We start from the raw sequence: 23,133 nt of genomic DNA, 5'->3' as shown, positions 1-23,133 counted from the left end.
TAGGGAGTGGAAAAAGAAGAGCCCGGGCAACACCCAGCCACTGAAAGCCGGCTTTACGTAATATTACGCCCCGTTATTGAAGGCAGACTATCGCTCGCGTCCGGTTGGCCGAGCGTTTCGCCGCGATAACGCGCGCGTCTCGCTGCTGCGCTCGCGCACGAACACCGCCGCGTGTTTCTGTACGCTTAGAGTGTTTCGCGCGCGCGAACCAACCGAGAAAGACAAGTATCCAATTAAAGCCAGGGTGGAATGCTTTCACGCTATCTTATATCGTCGGCCGCGGTGCGCTAGGGTATCGGGCGAAAACGGGCCGAGAAACTCGTGTTTAACATAACCAGAATCGTTATGACTCAATCACGGCCATAATTGGCCGATATCGGGGATGGGTATCGCCGTCCCACGGGTCCGACAAATTCCTCGCGGAAGTTCCGCGATAATCCCCCGTTACCCTCTCCCCTTCTCTCTCTCTCTCTCTCTCTCTCTCTCTCTCTCTCTGTCGCTCTTTCTCGCTCGCTCGCTCGTTCTCTCCGTGGTCTATTATTAATATTAAGCTATCGGATCGCGCGATCGGGAATACATTTACATTCGTAAAGGAGGGTCCGGCCGGAGCGTTGCGCGCGCGATTGTTATCCGCTCGAAAACACCGTGGTCCTGCCGAATCGAGAGAGAACGCCGCGACGTTCGATGTCTTCGATCAATTAGCAAGACGAGCGTGCCGACGCGACGCGGGCCGACGATCGGCCCGCCGATCTCTCACGACGAGAACGCTCCCGAGAACGGGAAAGGTATGAAAATGAGAGAGGAGGGTCGATGAGCCGGCGCTAACTTCGTAAACGCTTACACGAGTCTCAATTACTCGACCCACCATTACCGCGATTATTCACATAAATATGAATACAATATACATACGAAACGCGTTCCCGTGCCTCCGACGCACCGATTTAGCCACGGACCGATGATTCCTATACTGGCTACGTGCAACCGGAACACCTTCGATGGGACGCGAATTCGACGGGAAACGCTCTCGACGCCAATTAGCGCAAAAAGAAAAAACACCGTTTCGCAAGATAACTGTTCGCTCGGGTGCCGATGGGGAAACGGTTTCGGGAAAAAGGATCGCTCTAATGCAACTGGTGGAGACGGCACATGATTTACTGTCACGGATTTTCTTACCGCTGGCTGTCCCACTGTCATTTTTTGTTGTTGGATTGCTTCCTTTTATCGCTGACACGAAGGGTTCACCGGGGGAGATCGACGAGGAACGTCTATCTCTTAGCATTTCTTTTTAATGAAAATTTGAAATCGCTTCAATAGGCATCGAAACGCTTCATATTAATATTTGTGAAATATCGATATCGTATCATCGATTCGACGATTCCTTACACGCAAATCTAACGTCCATGATCTTGCAAACCAATGCAAACATTGCACAAGATTGCGAAGGCTGTAAATAACTTATCTCTTTCACGATCGCGAAAAGCAATCTTCTAGTCGTCGAACTTTTCAACGTGATCCGATCTTTTCAAAGCAATTTGCAATTTGCTGTTATGAATTCGCAACGGGGCCTCGCTTTGCTCCGATTTTTCCCAAATAATTTGCAACTACGGATTTGCAACAAGACCTCATTTCGATCTCATCTGTCCAAAACAATTTGCAATTTGCAGTTGCTAATTCGTTCTTGGTTAGGTTCTTTACAAAGTTATGAATTTGCAACAAAAATTTACTCTGATCAGATCTATTCAAAACAATTTACAATTATGAATTTACAACAAAAATTCACTCTGATCAGATCTATTCAAAACAATTTACGATTATGAATTTGCAACAAAAATTCACTCTGATCAGATCTATTCAAAACAATTTACAATTATGAATTTGCAACAAAAATTCACTATGATCAAATCTATTCAAAATAATTTACAATAATGAAATCGCAACGTGTCTCCGCTTCGATCTGATCCTTCCGAAACAATTCGCCATTTGCAGGTATGAATTCACAACAAGAGACTTCGCTTTAATCAGATCATCCTAAAATAATTTGCGATCATCCGTAACAAGATTCGATTTTGGTCTGACCTCTCCAAAGTGATTAACAATAATAAATTCGCAACAAGACAGCACCGTGGTCCGATTTTTCCAAAACAATTTACACGATCTGGGACCCGTCGGGAGACCCTCGGACTACGAGTGCCCCGAATCCAGTGGACTTTTCGACAAAAGGCGAAAACGCCGGGCGATCCTCGCGACCGGTCCTCGGTGACCCGCGACCTCGTTCAATTAGCACGGAGAACAGTTTCGCAACCGACGATTAATAGCGTTTGCCCGGCGGTCAACGGGTAGGAAACGGATTCGGGAAAACGCTGGGCGGTCTCTGCGGCGGGTCCGAAAGAAGAATCGCGACCGAAACGAAAATCTCGTGTCGTGCCGCGCACATCCTGCCGGGCATTAATTCTCCGGCGTTGTCACCGGCAAGAACATGCGTATTCATGAGACACAGCGAGGCTTATAAACGTCCAGCTATTAGCGATACGATTAAAATGTGCATTTCTCGGCGTTGTTTTAAACGCGACTCGGAGCCGGACCCGTAACTCTGACCACCGGGTACAAAACCACGGGCACAGCCTACTGTCCGGGCCGCGCGACATTTTATTTCCCCGTTCCGTGTCCCCGCTTTATCTACCGGAAGAAATAATAATCCGACCGCTTCGTTTTCTCCTGGCCCCGGTTTAATCCGCGCGCTCAGCCTCGGCCAATTAATTTCCCCTTTTTACCATTTTTTACCATTTTACACACCGTGGCGGGCCGGGTCGGGCCGATCCCATCTCCCGCCGTCGCGTCGCAGAGAGGACCCCGGCCACTTGTTCTCGAAGGATTCACGATCGCGTAACGCGTCAGCTTGTCCCGAGAGTCTGCCAGCATTTGTTTCGAACAGACTATGTACGTCCGTCTGCTTGATTAATTCTCATTCTGCAATTTCATTCTAGAGTTTCAAATTCGGATCAGGCGTCTAAATGCAAACTAACTAATTCTTGAAGAGTAATCATCTGTAGGACGTAATTCTTAAGATACGGAATTTCCGAATGAACAATGTTAATTAGGAGAAATTGTCGTGAATATCATCTTAAAAATTCGGTAGTTGTAATGTCGAACCGTTTCGTATATGCCTAACAAAAGAATTAGCATTTTAAAAAAATACATAAAGGTCTAAGATGATCTCAGACATCGTTCCTTGCAATTTCATCGAACTCCCAAAGTTTCATCTATCTCCACAGCTTCTGACAGCCAAATCCTTCGATTGTTTTCATTCCAGCCCAATAAAACAGCTGACATCTACAAAAATCGACGAACGAGAACCTAAACTGAATGTAAACTAGTATCAATCGTTAATTGACGTTAATAAAATCTAACATTTCATAGTATGTAATCTTCTAAAAGTGAATCTGATAATTTTTTATATGTTTAATGTAGATAATTTGTGACATACAAGTAACAACAATCGCAGTTTTAATTCATTTATCGACTTTTGATATTCGGAAGCATATGAAAACGTTGAGTCTTAAGAAATATTCGTAATGATAGCTGTGAACGCCAATTCTAAAGGCATTTATATTTTGGTAATTAATAATAAGCTACTCATTTTAGCGTTACATTTAGATAAAGTAATCATTACTTTGATAAAAATAAAATCGATGTACACTGTCACTATCACCCATCCTCAAATATTATTTATTAACACAGTATTTAGCGCATAACTTTTTACGATGCGTGTACATTACTACGGTGCTTTACTGAACTGCGTACCTTAACCTATACAGTGCAATTCTCGATAAGCCGATGCGAACACGCTTGATCGTGTAGTATCTACACACACACACACACACACACTTAATTTGTAAAGTTCTACAGTGAGAATATCTCGATCCTATGAATTGTAGCTGTGTGCGTATATTTTAAAGAAAATGGCTTATGTCAACCTTGACACGTAAGTGATCGGAACGTCCACAGTATTTGGCTCGCAGTAATAGATACACAACCGCAGTAATATATGCACACGTATGGTTCCTTTACATTACGCTTTTTAATGAAACTTGTGCTGTCAGAGATCCAATATTTTGAGAAAAGTAAATATTCAAGTTAAAGAACAATAGGCACAGCTCAAGTCGCCAGTTTATTTGCGTAAAAGGTCTTATTTTCTCTGTCGAAAGTTCACCTTCCCTGATCCCTAGCCCTATGTCCCTGCACTAGCAGACATCGGCAACACTGACTTCTTCCCGAACCAGAGCGCAAGCTCGAAAGATTGATGCTCTAATCGGTGAAATCTCGTCGCGGGCACACGTCGCGAGTACGTGGGGGCAGGCGAGTCCCGGATCGTTAACCGGCATTAAAATGTCGGGCGTGTATCTACGAGGAGCAACGTTAAAGCCTCGTTGCCCGAGTAAAAAGCTGGGCGGGGAACGAATTCATCGAACGATGGAAGAAGAAACGGTAGAACGACTTTCCTGACAAATAGAATTGGTCATCGGTCGAAGAGGGCACGCGTTGCGCCCGGGATTGGGGGCCCGACGGGACCCCGGGCCTCTGGGTGTCGCGTTCCCGGAGCACCGACGGGCGCCAAACCGCATTTTAGGCGAGCTATCCATACCAGGTGATGTTCGGGACCGTAAGGATATCATTCCGCGGTCGGACAGCCGGAGAACGCGACGCGGGGGAAGGGGGGGCGAGAAGCGAGGAGCGCGGACCGGGGAATGGGGAGGCTGCGGGGAATGCAAAAAGGTCCTAGCGGCTCGGCCCGGCCCGACTCGGCCCGGCTCGGCTCGGCCCGGCCCGGCCCGGCCCGGGTTGCCGCGTTTTACAAATTATTCAATTAGCCCCGCGAATTAAGGTATGCATATTCATCGCTCCCTGATACGCGTACGTGCGCTCCGCGGCGCTGCCGCGGCTACATTCACCGCGCATAAACAATTCGGGCTCGCACACGCGCGTTAGACGCTCTAACGAACTCGCAGCTGCATCCGAAATGCATCCGTTTTGCAACGATGCGGACAGAGGACGACGGGGGGGACACTGCCACCCTCGGGTTCTCTGTGTCCGCCGCGCTGGACACGTCCTCCGGCCCTCCTGTCTCGTTTTTCCGCTTTTCCTGAAGATCGACGGCCCAGAGCAGTTTTCGATGATGCCATTGAACTGCTTCTTGCGAGCAACTGCTAATCTCCTTCTTAGAACAATGAATGGATGACGTCGTTTGCTGGGGTACGATAGGATGACTCGTCTGCCTTGGACGTAGGCGTTTGGCGAACGATTAAATTCATGAGTGAATTGTGTATGGTATTCGTTAACCCCTTGACGCACTTTGACGAATCTGTCCCGTGATGGAGATTTCTAGTAATAACCTGTTAAGTATGGGCGTTATTCCATTCTTTGAAGAGAAACGATTAGAATCGAGAACGTTCCGATCATTGTAGCTGCGAAGGAAATGATATGGCAAGAGGTTAGAAAACGATGTTCAGATGGATGATACTCTTTTGAAAATTTCTGAAGGGAACTTGATGATCGAGAATTTGTTCTTAACTGGTGCTTTAAAGTCCGTGTAACGATCATCTCTCCATCCGTCCTCTCAATTTCATGTATTCCTCGGGACCATGTTGACACGATGCCAAAGAACGATGTCAATACGAAGACACTCGGTTAAACCTTTACTAGAATCAAAATAGCATTCTTTGCGACGTTCGCGAGCAACAAAGCGGCGTACAGAGCAAATGCTCTTCGGTAAACGAGAGAAAACGTAACGTTCTCGTCGAAGAATGACAAAACAGCTTTGGAAATTTCCACTTCTAGAAATTTCCAGACTATTGGGTTGGCAACTAAGTAATTGCCGATTTGTTCAATGAAATAAAAATTTCCTTTTTACTTGGAACGAAGTTTAATCTGTAATGTATTTTCCATTTTGTTCGATGACCTTTTGCCATCTCTCTGACAACTTGAAAATTCCACGCTCGTAGAAAGTCTGATCCTTTTCGGCCGAAAACTGAGTTAAGCGAGATTTTACAGCGTCATCGTCATTAAAAGTTTTACCACGAAGAGAGTTGTCCAGGGATCGAAATAAGTGGTAATCCGATGGCGCGAGATCAGGGCTATATGGTGGGTGTAACATCGATTCCCAATCAATATCCATCAATTTTTGCCGAGTGGACAAAGACGTGTGCGGCCTAGCATTGTCCTGCTGGAAAATGACACCTTTACGATTGACCAATTCTGGTCGCTTTTCCTTGACCGCTGCATTCAATTTGTCCAGTTGCTAACGTTCACGGATAATAAAAAATAACATAATAATAATAATAATAATAATTTTATAATATAACATTTACGGATATCATAAAAATGGGGGTGAGAGACATCTGTAACTGAAATCGGCAATTACTTAGTTGCCAACCCAATAGAAATAGCTGGCTGCTTAAGGTGTTAGACTACATCGAACTAGTTGAACATCGTGGAAAATTCCTTGCACCGACACAAGGCTCGGAAGAAGGCCCGAAAACCTGGAAGTCCAAGAGCCACGATAAATTCACACAAAAGCCGAACGTCTACGAAACTACGGTCGGCTCCTCGACTCGATGAACACGCGATTCGATCGGCGGGCCGTCAGCGTTGATCGGTGAATCATCGAACGAGGAATCCTGTTATCTGATAGAACCGAAGGGAGCTCGATCGACAAAGTGTCCCTTGGACGTCGTCGCGGCGAACCACGGGACGAGATGACGAAAAGAAGCGAAGACAGAGAGGGCGGACGAAGAAGGTGGAGGAGGAGGAGGCGGAGGGGGAGGAGGAGGGTGAAACGAACGAAGCGGTCCGTGGGCCTATTCCCCCTCCCCCTAACGCTGATGAATGGGCCCAAGGCCCTCCTTACTTATGCGATGCGTGCCCCCGACGGCATACATCACTGCCAGCTAGCGTTTTTACGGGGCACGATCCGAGCAAGAATACGATTACTCGCGTTAACATTCCTGGAATATCGTTGGTCCGCGGTCGTTCGCGTCCAAGGATCCGTCGGCCATTCGTCTTTCCCGCGGAGCCGAATAGCGGCGAGCCGAGCACCGTGTCATCGGTCTGGGTTTGGTTCGATTTCGCGATCGCCGGATTCCTCCCACGACTTTATTGCGCGTGAAATTGGCGAACCCGATCATCGCCGTGTCCGCGCGCGTCCGTGTCTGCAAACGCGTGTACGCTACACGCGCCAGGCCGTCGTAATTAACTCGCAATTATGATGATCGGCCGAGAATGCCGAGCGTTTCTTCCTCGTTACGACCGGATCGTTGATTCCGATGACTCGGGCCTTAGCTTCGCCGATTCCGTTTGCTCGAACAACGGTTCCAATCAAGAAGTACAAGGTGGGAAGACCGCCTAATCTTCGAAACTAAGATACGCAAAACCTCACTCGAACCTTACATCTGGAAGAACCCTAGTCGCACATCGAGAGATTTGGAGTTAAAAATCGCAGCCTCTTCAGACCCAGATCTTTAACACTAAATTTACGAAGCACTACAAGCCGCTGTCTTATGTTCATTTATAAACGTAACAATAAGACATTTATTCTGACTTTTATCGAGTTTATTGTAATATGCGTAATATAAGTAACACATATATTGAATAAATAACTCATAAATGTATCTTCACAATCGGAATGATCGTAAATTAAAGAATTAGTGACCCGTCATTTTGGCTGGTTCTGTAAACCTAATGTCAAGGAAAACAGAGTTCTATAGATATATATCGGGCGATATATGTCTATAGAAAATTACATCGAACTTTGAAGGCGCTAGATATTGTACAAAATTTCTACTATATCTAATATAAGCTAAATGCTAATTGTTAAAACAATCTAAGGTCACTTTTGTAATTAAACTATCTCTGGTAATTAATACACTCTTGTTCAATTGCGCGGTCCATCTATGGATATTTATTTTCAACTGTAATCAAGCCTTGTTGATGATGCAGCGACGAATTTAATTGGACTCTCAGTTGTTCCTGAGAGACTGCTCTTCTTAATTCAATCTGTTGATATTTCAATCGTAAGTAATTTAAATAATAATAATTAATAATAATAATAATTAAGTAATTTTTATAAAGTAAATTTTATCCGGGTTCACCAATCAATTTAATGTCTAGGAGTGTGTGAAGTCCAGACTTAGATCTTTAGAGAACAGACTTAGGCTCTTAAGGAATATGAAACCACGATAAGGAAACAACGGCTTTGTCATACCGAGAGATCTAATGAAAAATCATCTCGAAACACCTCTTCTCCCGCTAAAAACATTCGTAGCATCTAGAGCAGTCGGGATCGCGCTCTGGCTTAGAGGAACCACCGCCTCGTCTCTTGGAATCACGGATGGAACACGACGGTCCCAAAGGAGCGGAGAAGTCTAGCCCGATATGTCAGCGATTCGGCTCGACAAGCGTAATCCCCGGGACCACTCCGAGGAAATCAGTTGTCGCGCGATCGACGATTTAGCGACAAAGGCCCGCGCAACCACCGACTATCCCGAAGTTGGCAGGGTTGGTTTCACGGATCGGCCCAACGAGCACCGATTCCCTCCGCTTTGTTTCTCTCTCTCTTCATCCGTCTGTCTGTCCGTGTTTCCCAAAGGGAGAAAGAAGGAGGGACAGAGACGGATAGAGGAGGGAGAGAGGTGCGAGTCTGCCAGAAGTCCTTTGATCCTCGGCATTCGGTGTCGGTAAACAGGAACTCCGCTGGTGAACGCAGCCACCGGGCTTTAATACCTCATGCAAATTTCAGGAAAAGGGCTCCCCCGCGCGCGCACACACACCCACACTCACGGCCTCCCCCCATTCCTCCCCCTGAGCCTCATCCTTCTCGCTTTCCTTCGCCTCATACTCCTCGGAGCCCGGTGATAGCCCGCTATATTGCTTTTCGAACAAATCGTTATCCGGTTTCCGTACGCTTTACCCTTCTCTAGCTTTCCCTCTCTTTCCCACCCCCGGATTCCAAATTTCAAATTTGTCCCTCCGCACTGGCTGACTTCGGATTCGCCACCCCTTACCTTCCTTCCAAGTTCTTTGTCGGGAAGCAGTCTGTTTGCTTGGAGACACGAGCACTACGGTTTTTCTCTTTCCGTTTTGAATTCGTTTTTTTTCTGCTGGTCCTCTGACGATTTTTACTGTCTACCGGAATCTTCAGGAAAATACGAACAGCACCTAACTCGGCAGCACCCATGTGAACTACTGAAATAAAAGTGCCCACATTAGGTGCTCTTGAACCCCCAATAAGAAGTGACATTTATTGATAATAATGTACGAATATATATATAGAGAGAGAAGGTGATGAGGCTTCCTATGGTGCTGGAAAATTTTCGACACCGTTCATGGTGGAGGGACATTAAATTGCGGCTCTTTTATGAGATATTTCTGTATGAACATGTGAAGTCGATGATATTGATTCCAAATGTACAGCCAGTGTCCTGGATGCAGTATTCCAAAACAACATCTAACAAAATCTACCTACTCTGATGGTCAATTTAGATCGCAGTTTATCTAACTGAGTGTAATACGTAGACTGTGGATCTTTATACAAAATAAAAATTGCCTGCTTCAATTGCAACATATAGAAGTCACAAGCGCAATCTTATTTCTCTCTTAAATTATTTTAAGAACTTGTCATTAACGTAACATTTTAGTTTGTTTTCATTTTTAACACTACTCTATGTTTCATTTATACATCTTTCCAAATAAATACATAAACTTTGCAATCTAGTAATAAACTACTTATTGTATTTATCGTATTAAATACATCGTATCTTCTTATAAAATATAATAAAAACGTCGTCACAGAAAAACTATAAATTCTCTAAATACCGTGTTATGTGTTACGTTTTTAAATAATTATATTCACAAGTAGCAAAAACATGCTAAAAAATTAAAGTACGACTGTCTGGAGCAAACTACACTTCTACCTATTTTGTTATCATCAAAATCATATTCTTTCAAGAGCTGACAAAATATATCAATTGTAATAAGCTTGTTCCTTGCAAGATATAAGTTATGAAAGAACTACTGTGCTCCAATCGCAATTTCTCTCTCTCTCTCTCTCTCTCTCTCTCTCTCTCTCTCTCTCTCTTTCTCTCTCTCCCTCTCTCTGTCTCCACCGATCAGATCGAAAATTTCCACGTCCAGAAATTGTCCTCTTTCGGCGCAGCTCATCAAAGAAGTTCATCGGCGATTTCGACCGTCTGCCGAAGAAAGAAATTTGTTTCCTGCGCGGTACAAGCTCTCGTTCCCGAAAGAACCCTTGTTCCCGTTGCCCTCCGTCGACAGGAATGTTCTTTTAGGTACCTCGTGATCGTGTCCCGTAGGCCCGACGCAGGCCCGCCGATCTTCCTCGCCCCCTTTCCACCGGGTTCTTGTTGGCCCGCGCATTTTACACCGGCCGATATACATACAATGCACCGCGGCGCAATGCTAGATCGAGAGCGTACGTAGGTGCGACCGAGCGTTCTCGTCCCCCTCTGTCTCCTCGTTTTTCTCTCTTTCGGGGCACGCGAGGGGGCCATCCGCCCCGGCCCCCGGAGCGCATTTATTCCCGGTGAATTACGGGTTCGCCGCTCGTCAACCGAGCTCCGAAGAGGTGTCGTCGTCGTCGTCGTTGTCGCGAGGCCGAACGCGAGAGGAACACGCCCGATCCTCGTACCGAGCCGCGCGGTTTTCGCTTCCGACGAGGCTGGTTAATCGTCTCGGCCCAGACGAGACTTACCGATGCAAATTATAGCCGCGAAGTCGGTGACGAGTCCCGAGGAATGTCGTTTCGCGCCTCGTCCAGCCCTAAGATTATCCTCGCGACTCCGCCAACGATGTTTCTGCTCTCGCCGCGGACTGCGAGAAGTATTCCAACCCCTCGACCGACCGATCTGTAGCGACGCAACGATTACGTTACGGGATTATGGTGTAACTCGATAGGAAGAGTAATCGGATGGTGATTTCATTGCTGCGAAAATTCGGTGAACGGTTTATTCGGATTTTCGTCGCTTTCGAATCCTCCGCGCGTAATTCTGTACATTCTACTGCTTCGAGACAGTTTTTAAACTCGTTTGCTTTTCATTGTTCAGAGAGAATTCGCATCATTCGATAACTTCTGGTGAAAACTGCAGTATGTGCACAGAAAGTAGAACGAGCGGTGTTTGCACCTCCTGCTTCTCAATTTAGTGTGTTCGTGTCTCTTGTCCTCGTTTTAACGAAGTTGCGTTCCTGTTTCTTCGGGGATACGATCTATATTTGAAGCAGGTATTTTTAGCGATCTGGCCCCATGCCATCTTCAAAACCCTGACCTTACCATACTAGTCCTTATAATTCCTAATCGCAATCACTCGAGTTGAAACCTGTACATACAGTGTCCCAAGAACTCTTAAATATCTTGGTTGTTTCAAACAATGCCAGAAAATATTACTTGCGATAGTTATAGGGTTTAAGAATGTACACAACATAATATAAATGGTATTTCTGCAAGCGGAGGCATAAAAAAGATATAGAGGTCAACTTTGTTATTTTAAATTGCATGTCCTATTTTTTATGCTGAATTTTGATAGATCGGCGTATTCTGAGTATGAAAGTACTAAGTCGTAACTGTCCTAAAACTTACCGTCTCTGAAATGTTTAACTCTTCTCATGAATTTTCCAACATTCACGTTGGAAATGTCGGCTATCTGCAGCGATGCAACGTTCTAGTTTTTGAACTGTTCTGTCCCATACGCGTTTTATTGTTGGAATATCTAAAAAACGGTGAGTTCTCGGATAAATGCACCTTAGTACTTTTACACTCAGAATACGCAAATCGATCGAAATGCAGCATAAAAGTGGGATATACCATTTAAAGTAGCAAAGTTGACCTCTGTATCTCCTCTACGCCTCCATTTGCAGGAATACCTTTTATATTATATCATGTATTATACTCTTTTTTAAACCCTATAACTCTTGTTAAAAACCTAAAAAGTTCCACGCGCGCAGAATTCATTTATAAAAATCAAAGAAGAGAGAGCTTGAAACAAAACGAGTCTTCTGAAATTCTCCATTCGGGACAAGAGCCCATCTCATTTTTGGGACACCCTCGCGTTGTGTTGTGGCAACATAACGAACGCTTCCTAGATCCTCCCGTCAGCCACTCATGCGCTGATCGAACAAGGACCGCGGCCACGCGCCGATCTAACCCTTAATGAAAGGTCAGCGATCGTTGGTAACTCGACAAGGTGTCCGCTGCGGGACAGGACAATTTTGCAGATGCAACGGCGGCACTCGCAGTTTCCGAGGTTTCGAGGTTTGGGAAGTGTCGATTCGGGGGGGAGGGGGGCGGACTCGTCGGCCGGCTATGTATTTGTCTACGCACTCATGCCCCAAAGCCGTTCGTTCCGACCAACGAACCGCATAATCCTTGACGAGAGAACCTCGTCAATCACGGTCTCGATGCGCCAGCTAGACGAATCGATACGAATTTATCCGTGAGGCCGGCACAGCCGCGGACGCGGACCCGGAACGCTTTCATCGTTGATTCGCTCTCTCGTCCGGATCACGAAGTCGATGAATCGAGAGCACGCTTCTCGACATCGAGAGCGCTCTTCTGTTCCGAACCGACTGTCCGACCGACCGCGACCGGTCCGTTCCCACGATTCCGCGTTTCGAAACGGAACCCCCGAAAAAACGAGCAAAATATACAAACGTCGGACTCTCGCTCGCGGAAGCTCGAGCGTGTCGCGCTTTCATGCGATGACAGAGGAACAGGATCGTCGGGAATTATGGCAGCGGATCCGACGATACGTCTTCGTCCGCGAAGACACTGATTTCGGAGGTGAGGTTGCTCCTGGCAGACAACTGGCTCCGCAGATTTCCATGACTCCGGCATAGTTATTTGACCTATGCGGTCATTTATGCGAAACTGTCAGAGATCCGCCAATTTACTTGTTATTCCGGTTTCTTTGAAATTGCAGTCACTGTTTCCGATGAAATCCCTCGATCCAGAGAAGAAGATTAAATCTCCCAGGCCCCTATCGGACGTTGACCAACACAATAGTTGACGATCAGGATTTTGTTCATAGTTATACCAATTTGAATATTTATGTTCGTCGTTTGTACAATATTCTTCGTCATTAGCATCTTCATTGCTGCAGCCGCCCAGCGGGAAACAAATTTTGGACACTTATAAGCGATCGCAAATTTGATCACAAGTTTTTATTATTATTAATGGAGAGATGCAATATGGTTCAGTGTTTCGAAAAACAGACGCGTGTCGCGATCATGCTATAGGTTACGGTTCGGCTATCATAAGCTGTGCGCATATATCAAAATCTCTTGTAGCCGAAGGGCTAAGAACCTACAGGTTTCGGTAGAAATGAGTTTTAGATCAGCTCTGCAACCTTCCAAATAGGAAGAAGGATCAAACTGGGAAGATACTTCGGGATATACGTTATCAAAATTGCATTCTATTCAGTGCACCTTCGACTGGTGCATCGTCGTACAATTATTCCTGCATCGTTTCAGGATCCTCGTAGACGTTATCGATCTCTTGCTTTTACCTTCTCGTCAAATTTATATCGATAAAATGGTCGTTCAAAAGTCATTTTTTCTTAAAAATCTCCGATGAAAATATGGTGAATGTGAAGCGATGAACGATCAAACTAGAAGATCGTTCTAGACGTACGTTCAATCAAAATTCCATTCTTTTCTGTGCACCTTCGACCGATGCATTTTGACACAATCAACCCTGCATCGTTCTAAATATTATTTATTTGTTTCTTTTACCTTTAACACGGAACTAATCTCATCGATCGAAAATAAATTTGTCCTTAAAAATCGCCGATGATAGGATGACGGATCGATGAGTCGATACAGAGCCACGGGGTCCATGGTTTCGTATGGCTGGCCGAGGAAACGCGATTCTGCCGCGGAAATCCTCGGAAAATCGTTCCGCCGGCCGGAGGAGGACTCAGCCGGCTGCAGCGGCGTCCGAATCACCTCGGAGGTGGTCCGTGGGACCAAGGTGGGCACGAGGTGGGTACCAGGAGGGCACCGAAGGCCGCGGTAGGAAGCATGGAGTCGCCGGTTGGGCGCGGGTATCTTTTTTGCGCCGCGAAATGGCCCGGAGAATGTCATCCAATGAGGGTGAAGTAAAGGGAAAACAAGTAAAATAATGATAAAAGGCGGAGCCCGGGCCGTGATTTGATTGGTCGAGATATCGCCGGCGTTCGAGTCAACCCGCGAAGAAGAGGGGGTTGTCCTCTCCTTTCTCTCTCCTCGTCTTTCTCTGCGCTGTGGCCTGGCGCCGTCTCTCTCTCTCTATCTCCCTCTCACTCTCTCTCTCTCTCTCTCTCTCTCTCTCTCTCTCTTTCCCTCTTGGTCTCCCTCCCCGCTTTTCCCTCTTTTTCTCGCAGCTCTGCCCGCTTCTCTCCAGTACAGCTTCGTCACGCTGTTCCCTCTCGATCCTTCCATCGCCTCCTTTCGCGTCTGCCTCGTTCCACCCGCAACGTACGCGACCTCTCGCACACATTCTCAACCGTCGACTTACTTTATTCCTACTCTATCTCCTTCTCTTCCCCTCTCTCTCTCTCTCTCTCGCTCGCTCGCTGTCTTTCTCTCTCTCTCTCTCCGTCTCTCTCCGCGGGTCCATGCTCCGCGATCGTGTCCTGACTGTGGCAAAACCATCGGCCCTCCCTCCCCCTACCACCTCCTCGACGCGTTCTTCGCTCTCGTTTTCTTCTTCCTCTTCTTCTTCTTCTTCTACTTCTACTTCGTCTCGTCGCGTCGTCATCGTCGTCTTCGCCGACCCGATCTTACGCGCTCGCTCGCGAGAAGTCGAGTATACTCGACGTCGTATAAATAGGTGCGACGACTGTCCATGAGATCCCCGTGAAATATAGATTTCGAGGAGACCGGAGAAAAGCTCGGGAAATCTGGAGCTCGGCGCGAGGAACGACTTCCTTCCTTATTTTTCCGTTTTTTGCCCCCGTTTATGTAGCTTTTGATTTAATCGAGGCTCCGGCGACGCTGTCTATCAGCTGCACGCGAAATCTCGGCCTGGAAGGATATATTAGCAGCGCCGTTTCGTTCCGTGGATGCGAGACGTTCGAGGAAACGGTGGAAATGCAGAGCGTTCGTTATTAATAAGTGATATTGTATTGTTTCGTTTTATAATGCTTGAAGAGAACTGACATCGGTTCCAAACGCCATCGTCCGTGTTTAATTAAGGAAACTTCTGTTAACCCGCAAGGACTTTCGTTGTTTAGACTTGCGTAAGTGGCATGGAAGGGTGGATTTCTACAATATTTGAAGACTGCAAATTTCTGTGCAGACTTTATATTTTGAAATAATTGTTTTAAGGAACATAAGCGATCGATATAGCTTCGAAAAAAACACAATAAAATATAATATAATATTTATTTCAATTTTGAAATTTTTTAGTCGTTCATTTATTTATTTATTTCAATCTATTGACGGGACGAACCTTTTATGCTACAAAATTAGAATATAGAAATATAGAAATATAGAAATATTAGAATATAGAAATATAGAAATATAGAAATATAGAAATATAGAAATATAGAAATATAGAAATATAGAAATATAGAAATATAGAAATATAGAAATATAGAAATATAGAAATATAGAAATATAGAAATATAGAAATATAGAAATATAGAAATATAGAAATATAGAAATATAGAAATATAGAAATATAGAAATATAGAAATATAGAAATATAGAAATATAGAAATATAGAAATATAGAAATATTAGAATATAGAAGTTTGAAGTTCAAAAAGATATAATTGCTGATATCTCAATTTGATAAAGTGTTTCAAGGAAATCTCACTTTCGTATTTTAATCTGAATTTTTTTTTCAAGTTTTCAAAGCTAGTTCATTATACCTACATGGAGTAGAATTCTATTCCGCGGAAGTCCTTGAGGGTTTTCAACAATTATCTATCTCGTTATCATTAGCAACAGCCATTTGGACTTCGGATCTAAGTTAAACATGGTGAATTCAATGCACATGCACAACCACGCTTAAATCTTAATCGCGAAATATCGCGTACGATCACAAAGGATCGCTGCACCAAACATCCTACGAACATTTTCCTTGACAATAGAGAACAGTGCCGACGTATCTTGTGGGATCAGCGAGGGTCTGGAGGCAGCAACCCCTCTAATCGAAATCGAAAGTCGGCCAAAAGTCGAAATCGTGTCGGATCGGATGAAAGAGTGGCTGGTCGCGGAACCATATGCGAGTGGCACAGGTCAAAGGGGATGATTAGCGTGGCGAAAATTCGGCGGGCGTCACGTGTTCAGGCTGCGGGGGAGGGGTGGTTTGCGCGGGCGGAAAAGTATATTGACTCGTGATACGCCATCTGTGCGGAGGCGGCACCCTCGCCGGCATTATTGGCGAAATTAATAAGCCCCGGAGATCTCGCGGTGGGTAGCTACGGGATGCAGTTAATTCTGGCTTTGCCCCGAACGCAGCCGGATTAGAAACCTTTCCAAACGAACGGAAATTGTTTGCTCGTCGAGAATAACTGCTTGACGGGGGTGTGCATCGGTTAGTATGACGGATAAGCGGCCGCAGACACGCCGCCGATCCGCAGGCTGTACACCAAAGAAGCGTCGGTCGTAAATTATTTGCGCGGGCCCCGATGAATTCGATTGCCGTAATCTCGAATACTCATTACGGCGCATTAAGCGGGACGAGTTCTCCAAATAAGCGTCGCGGGTAAGGCTCGCCGATTAATTGCCGCCGGTAATTTGTCGTTTCCCGGCTGATTTATCGCGGCTCTCTATCCCCCGCGACCGTGTTCCCTTGTTCTCGTTTAGATCTCCAGAGGTTTTTGCGGCCTCCTTGCGAAACGGAAAAAAATCCTCGGCTACACGTGTTCGCCGGCGATCTTCCCAGCCTCGTTAGATTACGCGGTGCAATTACCGAGACGGCAGAACGGTTTATAGACTCCATCTACCACTCGGCTCGCCGCTAGATTTATCGCCGCGAGAAACGATCTATGAATCCGCGGAATCCATTTACGGCCGACGGTTCACGAGAGCCTGGAAGAACGCCCTTAGAGACCGATGTTATTAACCCTCGCAAAGCGGCGGCTGTGTCAATTTTGACCCATGGTGTTTAAATCGTTCGCTTAATTACTCAATCTTCCGCAATTAAATGAAATTGATTGTTGTTACAATGAGAACAACAGAAGGGCTAATAAGATCTGCAAGAAATATGTTCAAAAATATGGTTTGGAACATTGCTAAATAAAGTTCAGAATTGTTAGAAACATCGTCGATAGTAAAGTTTAGAAAATGGTACACCGTTCGAGGGTTGAGTATTGGATATTTGAGTAACAATATGATATTTTGATCACGATCTGTCGAATATGCAACCTAAATTAAGTCTCCCGTCCCTCGAGCCGTTTTCGAATTTATTATGATTCTGAGTTGATTTAAACTGAATACATCAGACATTATATGGGCAGCATAACTGTGTAAAACGTATCGTTATAACTACTAATTACCTTTACAAAACAGTCGATTTCTTCTGCGATTTCTTCCAAATGTGCGATCTCCTCCACCATGTCATCCTATATATAGGAATTTCTTATAGTAATACTAATTATATATATATATATATACATGCGTACATATATAACGGTAAATAATTTATTTATTTATTCATGGTTGAGATATCCTTTCGTTTACACAGGTAGATTAACAAATATATATATATATATATATATCTCAACCATGAATAAATAAATAAATTATTTGCCGTTTCGAAATTTTCAAGGGCTAGAGCAATCTATGTCGCTCGGAATTATTAACAATCGCGACCAATTGGCGAAGCAGATTTTGCAGACGATCATCGCGCAGTCTCTCGTCATTTATAATATTATATTTTCTGCTTCGACAGTGTGCATCGACAGTTCAGGAAATTTTGGAAAATGGCTCCTTAGCGTCGCATCCTCGAAAATCAACGTTTTTAGAATAACAGATCTCGACTCTCCCTTCACAATAATTTTAAAACACCAAAGCGATCGAAGTCGCTCGGATAATTTTGTAACTGTGAGGAAAGACGCCGCAAGTCATAATTTTAAAAAATTTAACTTATTGCATCAATTGCCTTGTATCATATAGGATTTACGTAATTATCAGAAAAAACGTAGCGAAAACAAATTCTACAGACTCAAAAAAATTATACAATTTGAAACACTGCTAATACGAAGCATTAGTGATCAGAAAAAGCGAGAACATGTGACATACGGAATTCTTCCTTGCAACCAGAAAATCATCAGTAGACAGCGGACCTTTATGCAAAATAGAGATTTTCGAAGACGATCGTAAGAAACAGAAATAAAATGAATTACTTCTTTTAACAATTATAATCAGTTGCAAGTAGCGTAATAAAATAATTAAATGCTTCTTAAGTCTTCATAATTTGATGCTTCGGTCAGTCACCTTCCCCATAAAATGCACAGTCTAATAGTTATCAATCGCTATCGAAAATCGGGGAAACTGAAACTTCGCAGATTCCAGGCAGCCAGCACGCAGTCTCTCTATATTTCCGCCGGCACTCTTTTCGTTTTTAGTCGACGCGTGCGTGTACGAAGCGAGCGGAGGGCGAAGTGTGAAGGGCGCGGAACCGAAAATTAACGCCACCGCGAATCAAGACGACAATGTGATTCATCAGTTAAATCCGCGTGCATAATCCTTTACACAGCGTCCGATCTCCCCGTCCACTAACGTGCCGACGGCCGAGAAGGGTGAGAGAGAGAGAGAGAGAGAGAGAGAGAGAGAGGAGAAACGGGGTTGACGATGGTGGTTGGTTCTGTCAGCAGGGACTACGAATTATAATCACAGTTGTGGTTCATGCGGCCAGGGGGTGGGTGGACGGAGGTGGACGATGGAGGCAGAGGCGGAGGATGACGACGGCGACGACGCTCGTCCGCTCGAGGGGATGGAAAAGGGTGTATTTACCCAGCAACGGAATACACCGGCGCCACCGAGGACGGACCTAGATGGAAATCTGCGGCATTCAGAGGCACTGGCCAAGAAAATTGGCTGACAACATTTCGCGCGGGCGTCGAATTGCCGATCCCGGGGTCCCACCCCCTTCCTGGACAGAAGGCATCCGGGTTCGCCGATATTTACGCCCGGCGAGCCCGACCCGAGCCCGACCCGACCAGAGAGACGCATCCTTCTAATCGCGCTAACCGACCGCCTTTGTCTCCTTTCGGGCTCGCGATTCGCTCCCCTGAAAATGGGAGCCGATATTCCGACGTCTCCGCGATTATCAGACTGCAGATCCTTATGCAAATAACCCGCAATTATTTCGTCAGCTGCGGAACAGGGGGAATATTTTCTTCCGTCGGAAACCTTTGCGGTAAACAGGAGTCAAGGTGCTGCTTACTTTGGATGATGTGTACTCGTGTATTCTCATTAGACTGTATTTACCGGGTGTTTGATATTTAAAAACTTGGCGCGATCAGATGTTTTAAAGCTTTCCAAGATATTTGTATTTTCTTTGGAATACGTTTCAACCTCTAATAGGAAGATCCAGTCCGAATGACGTTTGCATAAATGAGTTCGAGGATTCAATGGTTAATGCGTTCACTGGTGCACAAACACCTCAAACGTTTTCTCTAGAAGTTCTACTTTTCCCTCGGATCTTAGTACAATCCAATTTATATGGAAGCGCGGCAACAATTCATTTTTAAATGGACGATTACAAGCTGAGAAGATGCCATTGTTCTCTCTTGTTCTGACTTGTACAACTTTAATCTATTATTATTATTTAATCGATTAGTCCACGACAAGAGAGTACGATAAAGCGACGTACAATAAATTCATTTATTTATATGTTTAATAATTCATAATTAATTTATATGTTTCCTTTGATAACGTAGAACATAAGATACGTGAATACAGAAGCGGTTCTTGGATCATACTGGAATATCAGATACGTAATGTACATCGCATTATTGTACCATATCAGTCAGCAACACGTAGCGATTCAAGATGTACACAATTAGATTTAGAACTGTATCCGATGCGATCCGTGCAAGCCTACAGCGAACACGTGTCTAGTGGATAATCAGTATTCCCGATATTGTTACAGTAAATTCTTCCTAATTGGCGCTCAGCTTGTACACAAAAATGGGGAATTTGGGAAGAGGAGATACGATTATTTCAGCCTTGCGGCTCGTTTTTTATAGTTACCGATTGTCAACAACTATAAAAACGCGCCGCAAGACTGGAATAATCGCACTGTTCCCAAATTATTCATTCTTATTTCCAAGCTGAGCGTCAATTAGAGAGAATTTACTGTAAGAAGTAATATAAACTGAAGTTCCACTGTCTGAAACTATAAACCTTAACGTAAAGAAACGAGATTACCTTGTGAAGCCGGAATAAACACGGCGCAAGAAGTGGAAGTTCAGCCATCGGAAACAGGCGTCCAAAGTATAACTGTATGCGTGTAACGTGCAGATCTACAACGGATAAAGAAAACTGCGATAGAAAGCGACAGAAAGAGGAAGATAGGTCGACCAGGAACGTCGCAGGAACGTCCCACGAGCCGGCAGCGTTTATTCCGGCAAAAGGCTGGGAGGCGTTTCCGACGAGAAGCCCTAATGACCGCCTCGTGCCGGCAACCGCCGAATCCCGGCCAAATAAATCCGACTTGATTGAATCATTGTTAAGCGAAACCGCGTTAAATACCCGTGAAATTAACTCGGACGATCCGTGCGAGCGGGAACGCAAGAGCGAGCGTGCGCGCGCGCGCGCTCGGCACGCGATCGCTGATTGGCTCGAGGGTATCGCCTTTAAAGTGCCATTTAGAGGGCCTCGTTCTCCGCCGTCGGAACCATTGATTAATGACGTGTGTCCGCGATCGGGGTCTGTCCTTCCCCGCAGCTACCATTCCATGGAAAAGAAGTCTTCGAAATCTCGGCGGAGCCCCGCGGCATTCCGCTCCCATTCCGCTCACGTTCCGCTCGATGTTCTGCGATAATCGTCGCCTTTTTGACGAATTTGTGGCAGTCGCCGTTCTAGGCCAATCAGTTTTTTTCTTTTTTTTTTAATAGTCTGAACTATATTGTAAAACACCGCGAAGTTGATTCGTTTCATGAAAGGAAGCTTCGAAAGTCAGTATCTTTCATAGTGAGTCAGTCTATCGCTAGACTGTTGAGCATCGGTAGATGAAGTAACAGATAGTGATAAAAGAGTTTAAGGTTATCATAACTGTTAAACTCTTTTCTCTCGAGCATACTCGTCATAACAAAAAATATTACCATATTTAAAAAAATATATATAATATTAAAATATTACCACAAAATATTACATAAAATATTACCATACCACAACGAGTATAGTCCTCAAAAATAGCTAACTGGTTAAGAAGGATATTTACCTTGACATTCTCTATTAAAATATATATTTTATAAAAGTGTTGCATTTTTGAACAAAACCTGAAGGAATTGAAACATATGCAGTGTAATTACAGTAACTTACACAATTTACAAAGAGATTACAACAGCTAACAGGTTGGTAGCTGTTGCAATCTCTTTGGAAATTGTGTAAGTTACTTCAATTATACTGTATATGTTTCAATTCCTTCAGGTTTTGTTCAACTGCAACACTTTTATAAAATATATGTTTTAACAGAGAATGTCAAGGTAGATATCCTTCTTAACCAGTTAGCTATTTTTGAGCACTATACTCGTCGTGAAAAAATGATAATATTTTATGTTACGATGAGTATACTCGACAAGAACAGCTAACTGATCAAAACACAAAATCAGTTCTAATTTTATTCCTGTTTCTCGCATTCGGTGCAGAAAATATTTATTTTACTCCTGCCTTTCATAATAATAATATTAATATTATAATATATAATAATAATAATCTTAACGTTCTCGATCAATCGAAACGAGAATTAATGTCTAGACCTAAACAGTTTCTGGTAAACAACGCGTTAACGCAATTAGCTGAACATTCAACTTGTAGTTAAACAATTCTCAAACAGGAATATGTAAGCACAAATGAAAAGAAGTGGCGACGATCAGTTAACACAATATTCTCTTGCAAATTATGACTACAGTTTAGCACACAGATAACTAAACAGACGAGCAAACCAAAAATTAGCCAAAGGTGAATGTGAACGCAAATGGCGAAAATAATCGTCGTGTCACGAAATCAAATAAAGAGGTTACAACTGATTATTAAAATGCTTGAACCACTATCTTCGAAGACGCAGAAAGCCTCGAAGGCGATCGACGGGAACAATGATGCTATAAAACGAAGGAAAATCGGATGAAGAGTCCGCAACGACGGATCGGAACGATCTCGAGCCATCGAGAGGGTTAACGCCTGGGTAAACAGCTCTACCGACACAAATATTGCTCGATGAAGCGAGAGGGAAGGAGAGAGATAATGAGGGATGGGGAGAGAAGGGGAGCCTCGTTTACCACGGTCGCAAAGCAGCAGCGCAAACCTGTCGCATCGCGTCCTTTTCATTTCTCTGACCGGCACCGCGCGGTAGCAATTCCATCTCGTGGGCAAGTCCGTTCGCCGGGATACTCGTGAAATCCGTGGGCGGACATTAGGGTGATGGCGCGGACATATGGGTGCGCCATGTGGCCACCACCGTGTATCGTTTCGACCAGAACCCCCTAGCGAAAGGCGACCGCAGAAGAGGTGACGGGGGCACGGAAGAGACCGCAGATACGAACAGGATCCGATCCGATCCGATCCGATCCGACGCTAAACGCTCGCCGCAATTTGTAGCAATTTGTTAAGTAGCCGGCCGGAACATTACCTATATTGCGTTTACTCCCCTTCACCGGAAGATATACGGGGCGGGAGGGGGGGCACCGGCAGATTTATCGTTCCCGCGGACGGGATGGATCGGAGGAGAGCGGCCACGCAACCTCGGGTCACGATCAATTCCTGAGAGGCGATAAACGTCCCGCGAATGTCCCTTCGAATTACCAAAGACAACTGACCCAGAACCTCGCCAAAGAACGAGGAGATTCTGACGGTTTTAGGGTACCTGTGTATAGGGTTGTCTTTTATAAAATCGCGAACCCAGGACAGAAGGTAT

At 44.8% G+C, this 23,133-nt stretch overlaps 1 long non-coding RNA gene across 12 annotated transcripts in view; it reads left to right on the top strand.

Annotated features, from left to right (window-relative positions):
* LOC117220074 (uncharacterized) overlaps positions 1-23,133 on the top strand; it is a 292,358-nt gene that overhangs the window by 197,628 nt on the left and 71,597 nt on the right. The gene's annotated exons all lie outside the window — the stretch shown is intronic.

Source organism: Megalopta genalis, chromosome 10 (assembly GCF_051020955.1).
Source record: "Megalopta genalis isolate 19385.01 chromosome 10, iyMegGena1_principal, whole genome shotgun sequence".
NCBI lineage: Eukaryota > Metazoa > Arthropoda > Insecta > Hymenoptera > Halictidae > Megalopta > Megalopta genalis.
This window is presented reverse-complemented; position numbering and strand designations above follow the sequence as displayed.